This window comes from Mixophyes fleayi, chromosome 2 (assembly GCF_038048845.1).
Source record: "Mixophyes fleayi isolate aMixFle1 chromosome 2, aMixFle1.hap1, whole genome shotgun sequence".
In the NCBI taxonomy this organism is placed as follows: Eukaryota; Metazoa; Chordata; class Amphibia; order Anura; family Limnodynastidae; genus Mixophyes; species Mixophyes fleayi.
In genome coordinates, this window is record NC_134403.1 from 273,170,046 (window position 1) to 273,182,364 (window position 12,319).

General features: G+C 41.4%; 1 protein-coding gene across 2 annotated transcripts in view; it reads left to right on the top strand.

Annotated features, from left to right (window-relative positions):
* CAMK1G (calcium/calmodulin dependent protein kinase IG) overlaps positions 1 to 1,810 on the top strand; it is an 88,493-nt gene extending 86,683 nt beyond the window's left edge. For both annotated transcript variants that reach the window (XM_075196219.1, XM_075196218.1), the window contains exon 14: positions 473 to 1,810. The gene's annotated coding sequence lies outside the window, so the exon portion shown is untranslated. The remainder of the gene's footprint in view (positions 1 to 472) is intronic.
* The last annotated feature ends 10,509 nt before the right edge of the window (positions 1,811 to 12,319 follow it).

The following is a 12,319-nucleotide window of genomic DNA, read 5'->3' on the forward strand; positions in this document are numbered from 1 at the left end:
CTGATCTATCCATAGCTGTTACTAAATATGTAACAATAAATATGTTCACTCCTCTGGTCAAATTTACATATTGCAAATATTTACATTATTGGCAATGCGCAATGCAGTTGGACAGTGACTGCAGGTATATGTGCATAGTCATTTGCTGAAGAGGTAAATTCTGTCTAAATTAGCTACCCTGCTGACTTGTGCCTATTGCTAGTTGCCCGGATCAAGTCACAGGATTGGTTCTTGTGTGGCCAGCTTAATGGTGGAATGGTTTGCATACATGTCATAATATTTATTAGACCATTTTATTTGTAATCAAAGGAAGCAATTGGATCTGCACAGTCTTACTTTGTGCAGTAATCTTAAATCCTGGTATTTTGTCTGAATTCTTTAAAGATTTAAAGTTAATGAATTATTTCAAGATTTCAAGTAATTATCATAATCATTCTTAACTTTAACAAAGGAATCTGTTTCTTATCCACAGAAGGGCTACACAGTTACTGGTGTATTAAAGCCAAACATTGATCACGCTTCTAAGGGAAGCAGGAAGCTTCTTTCGTTTCCTCTTTGGGAACATCATCTGGATAACGAGGGCGTTTTCTGAGAGACAAAGCAGTGGTTTTTGTCAAGCAGGGGCTGATCACTCATCAAGGAGATATCATTACCTCTGCAATATCTCCGTGGCTAGGCTTGATAACCATCTACAAGCAATCATGGAAACCACAGGGAGAAGAAACCTATGTGTTTGATCAAGACACTTCCTTGTAAAACATATTTACAACTGTAAATCTTACTGGCAACATTGCCTTGTATATTATGTGTTTGAAGGTGTGGCATTTTATTATTTTTGTGCTTTGAGTTTATTGAGTTACAGTGACAATCATGAGTTATTAACAGCTTCACATTGCAATGTAATTTGACACCTAAAATTGAGAATTTGGAGTTCAAAAAGTTCTGTTTTGAACATTAAACTGTAATTTCCATTTTAGAGTATATTTTGCAAATGACAAAAAGCATCTATTGTACATGCTCATTTCTATATATTTGTGCTTATATGGTAACACCCACTTGTGTCACAGAACTTATCAATAATTTTTTTAATTCAGTGGCAGTCAGTAAAACTTACCTAGAGACAGTGATGAAACTACCACGGAGTAGCCCATCCGGCTGCTATAGGCATAGTGATTGGGCAAGGAGGTTCATCCGCTCCAGAGCAGAAAGCCCAAACATGGCTTAACTGCACATGCTCAGCCTCTGTCCTCAGCCCAAAAATTTTGCTATGTGTCGTCCCTGCCTAATGAGGATAATTTTAACGCTTTTGCTTGAACAAGCAATATTTATCAATAGACAAGGAGAAATACATATTAATATATGTGTTCAAAGCATATGAATGAAAGAAAGTCTGTAATATTAAAAAAAAAAAATCAAAATATAATATTTTAATTTCTGTAGTACTTTTGAAATTGTACTGTACGTGTAAGACTGTACCAGCAAATATTTTGGTACTAATACTAACACAAAACATATCTCTCTGTAACAGGCAACATAGTTGTGTTATCAATAGTAATGGCAGCTTAGCTCCAACTTGTGCCAAGAACTAAGCATTGCTCTTCTGTAGTATTATAGCTCAGGCTTGGAAGCAAATAATGAAAAACACAGTACAAAATTGAGTTGGGTAACTCATCAGCAAAAAGACTAACTAGCTGCTTTTATGCCTGTTTTCTTTATAGCTATCAAACAATTTTATTAAACATTGCTATGTATGCCTTTGTAAATATAAATGCAATGGTTCTGCTTCTGTAATATGTATTAATGAATAAATATGACTTTTTTTATGTGAAAATTTGCTGTTTCATTCAGTATCTATTTATAGATGTTACTACCACTATATAAGGAATACAAAGCACTGTCAACTTTATTTTTTGTAATCCCTCCCCCAGCCAATTCATTAAATGGAACTGTTCTTGATTTATTCTTAAAATATTCCTGAAAGACTATGATTTCTATTGATATATTTTTCTCCCATCATCAACAAAAATTACACAAGAGTGACCACCTTTCCCCATCCTTCCTGACAAAGCCATGCCTAGTATGCCAGGTAGGTGCACATGGGCACGACAGTGGTGAAACTACCATTGGTGCAGCAGGTGTGGTGCCTGGATCCCATGAAGATCATTGGGCCTGCTGCATGGGGAACTGGCTAGCTGTGGGCTCCGGTTCCCTCCTCTCCATTTCCCTGCATCGGGGCCCATAGCTCGCTAGTTCCAACTCTTGGCACAGATGCACACATGTAGGCAATTTATACCACAACCGGGACAGAATAAGTTGTATGCATGAACTGATTTTCATATAAAGGTGCATTTCACATCACAATCTGCAATTCTGTTTAACAGAGTGTTCACATCACTACTGTGTTGATGGTATGCCCTCCTCTTTCCACTATCTCTCAGTCTGTGCACCCTGCTTGCCTCTATTCTGCTTCTAGCATCATGACGCTGCCCCTGTCCATTGCAGACAACTTCACAATCACATTAATGGAAAAGTCATTGCTTCCAACACTCATCTCCAGAAATGTTGCTGTGAACATTCTGATGATCTGATTGGTAACGGTTTGTTCTATCCTTGCCCAATTCAAAACTGGGAACATATGGATATGCAGGAAATTAAGAATGATAATAAAAAGGTGGTCTATCCCTAGCCAAAGACATATTAAAATGACTGAACTCAATTGTTTAACAATATTTAATAGAGAAGTTCCAATGATCTGTGCTCAAAGATGATTTTACTCTCATGGGTAACTCTCAGTGGGAGCTGCTTGAGTATAAAGATATCCAAGCGCTATAAAGTAATGGATTCCGGAAAGGATGCCAGAATTTCCAGTGAACCATGACCACGGACGAATACCATGCATGCGCACATGACAGAATACTCTGTACAACAGTAAGCGGTGTTGCAGATTGGGCCGTTCTTCATGTAGGCAAAAAGAGTGTGAAATTGTATGTTATCCAACGCATTTAGTTCCGATCATGTGACATCCTTAGAGAGTATGTAGTGTAGCAGATCACAGTCTCCTTAAATAGGATATCGGTGCTGTCAGATAATTGATTGCACATGGGTTTCATTGAGAGAGTCTCAGAAATTGTGGCTTGTAATTAAAGACACCTGTGTCAGCAGTCTTGTGATTGGTGGTAGTAGCCCTGTAAATTTGATATGGTAGGGACGAAAAGCACTTAAGCTTCAGAAAGTATAACCATGCAGTATCTTTGCAATGAACTTTTGGAAAAACAGGGTTCTTGGTAGATAATTGTAACAAAAATTGATACAACTGGAAATCAAGAAGGATAACAGTAGGCAGTAATTGGTCAGAAGTAACATAAATACCTAGGTTGTTAAATATTGAAGAAAAATAATTCAGAAAGAGTTAACTTAGCATTATGGGTTATGAATTATTAGCCAATGGGTTAAGGGAGGGGCTATGCTAGGGAAGGCTTATAAGGGCTCTCGCACTGCTGAACGCCTCTGGAGGAAATCTCGTTCCCTGGCCTACTTCCTTCCCTATAAATTCATCCTCTCCTCTTTCTGCTCCGCCCTCTCCCTCGCTAAACAATTCTTTTTCAAGTACCTCATTTCTTCCCAGTCCTCCAACCCCCGCCGCCTCTTCGCCACTTTCAACTCCCTCCTCTCTCCCCCCCCTTCTGTCCCGCTCTCCCTCTCTGCTACTGACTTTGCCACCTTTTTCTCTTCCAAAATTGAGGCCATCCGACTTAGGACCTCCTCCTCCCCCTCTCCCGCCACCCACACTGCCTCTCCTCCCTCCAACAACCAACTCTGGAGCTACTTTCGTCCCACAACTGGGGAAGAAGTTCGCTCCCTCATCCTCTCCTCTCCTCCCTCTACCTGTCCTCTTGATTCCATCCCCTCCCACCTCCTTCGCTTTCTTTCTCCCACTGTCTGCTCCTACCTCGCTCACCTCTTCTACTTATCTCTCTCCTCTGGTGTGTAGTCCCCTCCTCCTTTAAACACGCCCTTATCTCTCCCATCCTTAAAAAACCTAATCTTGACCCCACCTCTCTCGCCAATTATCGCCCTATCTCACTCCTCCCCTTTGCCTCCAAACTACTTGAGCGGATTGTCTGCAGCCGCCTCGCCAGTCACCTCTCCGACTTTTCCCTCCTTGACCCCCTCCAATCCGCCTACCGTCCTCTCCACTCCACCGAAACTGCCCTGGCCAAGGTTATTAACGACCTCCTATCGGCCAAATCCAAGGGTCACTTCTCCCTTCTTATCCTCCTCGACCTCTCTGCAGCCTTTGACACTGTGGACCACCCCCTCCTGCTGCAAACTCTTCTCTCTCTTGGCCTCTCCGGATCTGTCCATACCTGGTCCACCTCTTACATCGCTAACCGCTCCTTCTCTGTATCCACTTCCGGCTCTTCCTCCCCCCCTACCCTCTCCCTGTTGGTGTCCCGCAGGGCTGTGTTCTTGACCCTCTACTTTTTTCGCTCTACACTTCCTCCCTTGGTGCTCTCATCTCCTCCTTCGGTCTTCAGTATCACCTGTATGCTGACGACATTCAACTCTACATCTCTTCTCCTGACCTTTCTTCCGCTGTCCTCTCTCGCGTGTCTGACTGTCTCACCGCCATCTCCTCCTGGATGTCCGCACGCTTTCTCAAAATCAATATCTCGAAAACGGAACTCATTATCTTTCCTCCGTCCAGACTCCCTTCCCACCATGACCTCTCTATTGTCATCAACAACACCACCGTCTCCTCTGTCACCCAACTCCGCTGCCTGGGGGTCACCCTTGACTCCTCTCTCTCTTTCGCCCCCCACATTCACTCACTTGCCCAAGCCTGTCGCTTCCAACTACGCAACATTGCCCGCATCCGTCCCTTTCTCTCTCAGGATGCCACCAAGACCATCATACACGCACTCATCATCTCCCGCCTGGATTACTGCAACCTCCTCCTCACCGGCCTCCCCTACTCCCATCTCTCCCCCCTCCGCTTTGTACTCAACGAGGCCGCTAGACTCATCTTTCTCTCACGCCGCTCCTCATCTGCCTCCCCTCTCTGCCTTGCCTTACACTGGCTCCCCTTCCCCTACAGAATCCTTTTCAAACTCCTCACCACCACTTACAAGGCTCTCTCCCACTCTACTGTCCCCTATATCTCTAACTTCCTCTCCATTCACACTCCTGCTCGCTCCCTGCGCTCAGCCAATGTTCGCCGACTCTCCTCCACTCTTATCACCTCTTCCCACTCCAGAATCCAAGACTTTTCCCGTGCTGCCCCCCTTCACTGGAATGACCTCCCTCGTTTCATCCGCCTCTCTCCTACTCTGTGCTCCTTCAAACTTGCACTGAAAACCCACCTCTTCCTTAAAGCCTACCAACCATCCACTTAACCCCTTCACCTCCACTCGCTCTCCCCTCTGCCTCTTCTGGCTCCCCTTGTGTCTTTCTGTTTTCTCTCCCTTAGGATGTAAGCTCAAATGAGCAGGGCCGTCTTCCCTCCTGTCTCCTCACCTGTTCTTCTGCTCCATGTTTATTGCTGAACTTGCCTGGAGTTTCTGAAGTACTGGTATTTTTGTTTATTGTTTTGTGCTGTTTCACCCTGTATAGTGTACTGTTTGTATGGTGTACGGCACCGCGGAAACCTTGTGGCGCCTAACAAAAAAAAAAAAAAGGGCTATATTGGTTAAGTTGAAGCCGGTTCAATCCCTTCTCAACCATTTAAATTTTGCATGTTGGGTTAATCCAATGGACAGGGTTTTTTGCCATAAACTTAAAGAGCTACTGCTGGTGTTGTTAGAAGTCACCATTTCGTTAGGCTTTCTGGGAAGATAAGGGAGGATTCGGCTATGTTGCATCTTTTCTTACAGCAATTCAATGGGATTCGCTTGTGGGCTCCTCCTGCCTCTGAAGAGAATATTCAGTTGTTTACTGATGCTGGGGGCTAATCTGAATAGTGAGTGGTGCGCCGCTCCTTGGCAACTTTCGTGGCATCAGGAGGGACTCACAAGGAATCTTCTTTTGTTGGAATTGTTTCCGATTGTTATAGTGGTCGAATTGTGGGGTGATTGCTTGCGGGACAAGAGCATTATTGTTTTAGTGTGATAATTTAGGGGCGGTTCAAGCCATTAATAATCAAAAGGCCACTTCTCTTCCCGTGCTAAGGCTGCTAAGGCATCTGATATATAAATGTTTGTGCTTCAATATTGTTTTGTTTTTACAGTGAGGCACGTGGCGGGTTCATATAATGTTGCAGTGGCGAAGTTCCATTCTTTAGCACCAGCAACTAATGCTTTGGGAGTCCCATGCCCCAATTCTTTTTGGCAAATTTCCAGGCCCGAATAGAAGATCTTGTTGGGCATGCAGTGGCCCGTCTACTTTGAGGAAGTATAGGGAAGTCTGGTCATGTTGGAAGAGTTTCAATTCCTCAAGTGATTTCAGAGGTAAGACAAAAGAGCACCGTGTTTTGGATTTTGTTTGGAATGGTTTTGCTTCTGGTAGATCTAAGGCCTTCATGGTGTCGGCCCTGGCGGGCATTTATTTATTTTTACATATGAAGGGGTACCGGGATGTTTTCAAATCTTTTCTGGTTTGCAAAGCCTTAAAAGGTTGGACCAGGCTCTCTCCCCAGCTGGGAAGGATATGAGGAGGCCCATTGATGGGGGCTTTTGGTTCACTTCTTGGGGATTGTTTCAGGTATACCTATTGATACTTATTTGATACTTATTTGAGACTTCTTTGAGACTTCTTTGTTTTATTAGGAGCTTTTAGAATTGAGGAATTTGTTGCCTCTTCAAAGTCCGCATCCAGTTTACTTCTCAAGTATGTGGTTGCCGGTGGTGATTGTTTAGTTTGAAAATTGCACAGGTCTAAAACGGACCCGCTCAGCAAAGGGTGTTGGATCACTTGGCAATGCAGGGACAATGTCTCAGTTTGATCGGTGCTGTTAACTTCGGTTTATCTAGGTATGGATCCCTCCACGGCAGTAATTAACTGCAGCATCATGATGTATCTCCCCTAAATTCCAATTTAAGGTGGTTTTTTAAGAAATGTGTAATTAAACTTGGTTTGAAGGATGCTGATTTCACTACTCACTCTTTTAGGATAGGTGCCGCTACAGTTGCAGCTTCCGAAGGTTGTTCGGTTCAGACTATTATGGCTTTGGCGTATGTTGGGGCACAACAAAAAAGGTGGAAATCAGCTTGTTTTAAGAGATATATTAGTGCCTTAGGGATAGTTTTTGCGCTGAGAGAGGCTGACCCATGGCACGCATCCCTTGTCTAGTTCAAAGGAGGCATGTAAAGATTTGTCTACTTTTTCCCCTAAGAACAGTGTGGCTAGTGGGCCATTTCTTTATATTTTGGGCCAGTAAGAGTGTTCCTGCTTGCAGCTCGAGCCTTTTCCCTGTGGTTAGTTTAATCAGGTGGTTGGGTTTTAGGGGGCTTCGCTGGGCTGTCCTTTTAGATATTCTCTTTGCTAATGAGGCCAAATTCGAGTCTCCTGATATGTTTGTAATTCACTTGGGGGGTAATGACCTGGATAAATGAAGAGACCTCATTAAGCACGTTAAGTTGGATGTTGAGGTGATTAGATCCTGATGGCCCTTAGCTCATTTAGTATGGTCATATATTATCCCCATGTTACAGTGAAGAGGTGCTGATAATCTGGTCTCAACAAGACTGGGTCTAAATTTAATAGAGTCATTGGGAATTTTTTTTATAGGTTTAAGGGGTTCAGTGGTTATCCGGCCATTAGAGCTAAATTTACGCAATTCTATATGGCAGATGGGGTTCATTTGCCTGAGGATGTCTGGCTTATTCCGTTGAGCAATTTTTTGGGGTTTCTTGTTTGGCTTTGAGAGGTCAATTAAACACAGGATCCCAGGCACAATGAAATTCTCATACCATGTGAGATGTGTACAAATAACTTCTGGACTGAGCAGACAAATACAATAGCTGTGAATTATATTCCTAAATCAATTCAGCATATATATCAATTGTACAAGACTATGCTATCCACAAGGATAATGTAGCAAAATAATAGTATATGACTATAATTAGGTATTTGAAATAGCAGTGTATTAAAATCATACATATGAAATTACAGTGAAAAAAATCATCAGTGCACTGATAAAAGCAATATTGGTTCTCACAAGTTTATTCGCACAAATTGTGCATAAGCAGTTTATGCCCTTTGACTCAGAACTGGAAAAAAATAGTGCGACCCAGGTACACCTATCTACTGTTCGGAGAAGTCTGGCCAGAAGTGGTCTTCATGGAAGATTTGCGGCCAAATGCCAACCTTCGACGTGGAAACAAGGCCAAGTGACTCAAATATGCACAAAAGCATAGCAACTGGGTGCAGAAAAATGGCAGCAGGTGCTCTTCACTGATAAGGCAAAATTTGAAATATTTGGCTGTAACAGAAGGCAGTTTGTTCGCCGAAGGGCTGGAGAGCGGTACAATAATGAGTGTCTGCAGTCAACAGTGAAGCATGGTTGAGGGGCTGCATTTCAGCAAATGTACTTGGGGATTTGGTCAGGATTAAGGGTGTCCTCAATGCTGAGAAATACAGGCAGGTACTTATCCATCATGCAATACCATCAGGGAGGCGACTGATTGGCTCCAACTTCATTCTGCAGCAGGACAATGACCCCAAACATACAGCCAATGTCATTAAGAACTATCTTCATCGTAAAGAACAACTAGGAGTCCTGGAAGTGATGAAAGTAGATGGACAAAGGAATGAAAAAGGTGAATTGGGAGGGAGTGTTATTTTACTTATGACTGTAATTTTAAATCTACATTTAAGCCATCAGGTTGGGGGTCTTAAGATGATATATCCATTTGGTCTCTCCCGTGCTTCTCAAAACCTCTTTTGATGTTTCTCATAAGTTCATATATTCTGATTTTAAGAGGGTGGATTGTCCTTCCTATGTGTCTATCGATTGTAAGCTTACGAGCAGGGCCCCCTTACCTCTTTTTCTGTTTTACCCAGTATTGTTTATTACTGTTTGTCCCCATTAGCTGGCTGACTGATCACATGATCATCTTGCATCCAAACCTAGCACACCAGGTATGTCCTGTTTCTTCCAAATCCACCAGCCAAATCACAATGAATATTGTGATGTTGTGGTTTACATCATCTTTAAAGGGGTGTTGAAGTGGAAAAATATTATGTTTGAGCTCTCAATGAATATTATATTACATTCCTTACACACCAATTTGCTACAAACTATTTCCTTACACAAGAATGCTTCTGATACATAAGTGTAACGAGCAGTGTAGAAATAGGAAAAAAAATAGCTATACTGACGCAAAGTCAGAAGCATAAATACTTTTTCCCTGTATTTGTATAGAATAATGCTAAAGTTAACTGAATAATGCTACGATTAGCGAGACACGCTTGGGGAATGTAATGTACAAAATTATGCAATTTAAGGGGGAATTTCAATCCAAAATAACTTAAACAGGGGTATTATGGTTGTGTGAAGCTATTAAACTAAGCTTTGCTTTAATGCCCTGCATGCATTAAAACACTGACTATAATAATACATGCGCAAAAATACATGCTTTTACTAGTGTTTACATGTGCTAGTATGCAGTGTCCAAATAGCTGAGTATGCAGGTTAAGAAGTGGCTACAGAGCCCGGAGGTAATGGGGGGGCCAGTAACCACTGCACTCCCCACAACAACTGTAGTTCTGCCTTCACTTGCACTCACTATTAATTCAGAGCATGCGCAGTGAAGCCCAAGGGACCACAATGCAGTGCTGAGTCCCTGCGAATATGGGAATGGAACCCACTGGTTCCTATGACCACATAACCACTAGTATTGGCACTTTGTGTAAGGAGCATTTACATAGCAGCCCTGATTTTTGTACACTGCATACTAAATTGACTTGCATTCATTGCAAATAAACACATGGGGGTCAATGTGTATCCTCCATTAATTCCCCATGACCACATGTCAAAGGTATGTTTGACATGTGGTGTCACTGGCATTTAATGCAATACCAGTGTGCAAATAACGTAAGGCATGTCAACTTACCAAAGATTATATAGAAGCCTTTAATGTCCAGTGACAGTCCCTGCTTTCTAAAAAAGATTATCTACTTCTCCTTACCTTTTCTTATTCTTTAGGCTTTGTAAGGTAAAAAGAGGGATTTGTTTATGTACAATTGTATTACATTACAACCATATACAGTGAGAACTGTACTAACACACACCATTTAAACACTAAGCAATTCAGCACTCATTTGACCAGCACACAACAAATGGTTGTTAGAATGTAATGAAACATTTTTGACCATTAATATTTGCTTTTTAAGCAATAATTGGGACCAATCGGCAATAATCAGAACTAGTAACTAGTAGCAAACATTTCATCTGTAATCAGCACAAATTTCATGACTGAATTTTTTTATTATGCCACATTCTCCTATTCACAGCACCCACCATAATGCAGCATCACTTTGACCAGTAGACAGCACATATTTCATTAATTGTAATGGACCTGGAAGTGTCCAGTATTTTTATTAATCTTGAGCAACCAGTACAATAAATGGTTTCAATAAAGGACACTGGTTCATGATCTCCAGCTGTGTTAATCAAATGCCAAATATTAGCGAGAAAAGCAATATGTGAGGCACAGAAAAGAGCAGGTAGGGAGGGAGAGAGGCTGATACCTGGAATGAAGATAGGGACATATAGGAACAGAGAAAGGAAATATATGAAGGAAAGATAATGGATAACATGGAAGATATAATGGAGATATTTTGGATAGTTTTAATATAATATGGACATATGAGGGAAAAGTACACAAAGGAGACATGAGGGACACAGATGAAAGGTAATTTGACACAGGAGAGGTGGGGGACACAGGGCGATAACCTTGCATCATTTAATATGTTTTATATTATGCTATATAGTGTTAAAATGCATCTAAAGTTAATTTCACTCTGTCAAAATTCCAATATCCCGGCCAATTATTTCAAAGTGAGAGTTCCATACCAGCATTTCTAAATTTCCACTTTGACCACCGGGTATGGCAACCACATTTTTTTGTGGGCGTACATATGTCCTGATTGTGATTCTGGTGACCACACTTGAGAACTGAAGCCTACACAATTTAGCTGTCCAACTGCAGAGTGTTATTGAAAATTGTTTTCAATTGCTGGAAAATAGGGGAGTTTAAACATTGCATTTAATTTTAACTGCACTTATATTTTGATCTTTTTGTAAAAATGTTGGTATGTATTGCAGTAGCAAATCATTTATCTACAACGTACCTTAATGACTATTTACAAAAAGGTTGTTGCAAGATAAGGCAAGATCTCACGTAATTACTTAGTAGGATTCATTACACAAAATTTTCAATACCTCACTAAACGGTAATTACAATTTAAAAGACAAGGTGGTGCCACATTTTCATGAGTCAGACCACTATCCTGTAATTTTCAGGTTTCATTAAAGCTAACGAAGATGTAACCCATTGTAACTAGCTAAATATGCATCACATATGACATGTACATGCTCTGCATTTATGTTTGGCACAGAGTATAACAAGAGTATATTACTGTAGGATGTGCTCCAGTTGCCACACTTGTTGCCGTCAGAACGTTCAAGGTCTTCTCGGAAGCATCTCACATATATGCATAATTAGTGGAGACAAAGCCGTAGAAGTCTCTGAAATACTGCATATAGCTTTTCTAATTCATAGTTATGTAACAAAGATGACTTCAATATAAAAAAACAAGGTCAGACGCACTACAATAATAGTGCCGGCATGACTGTAAAAAGTGTTTACACAATATAGTTGTTAAAATTTTAAAGTGCTACGAAATACCCTGGTGCTATATAATTTTATGTTGATGAATATACCCGTAACACACTGTTATTGTGTATGTGGCCCTGGGATGCATGTGTGGGTAATACATCTGCTCACCTTTACTATCTTCTCTACCCTATCTAGATTTTAGGTGTGGGCATAAGTGACCAGAGGTCTCGCATATCTAGGCTTCACAGAAATGTCTGTTAAGTGTGGACACAGATATTGTTGTGTGGTGGTGCCAGGTAACAGATTTCACAGTAAGCTTGGTGCCAGACCATCTCTATATTGCAAAACTGAACTCTTTGCCTCCAGCACAATATTTGGATTGCAGATAATAAAGTAACTATACAGCTAATGCGTCCTCCTGCACATTTTCGTCCTCCTGCACATTTTTTAGGTGGTTGACAGCTTTTATTTAGAAAATATACTTCTACTTATTCCTGCCACAGTACCTAAGGGGTGACATGGTTTTAATATTAGAAAGT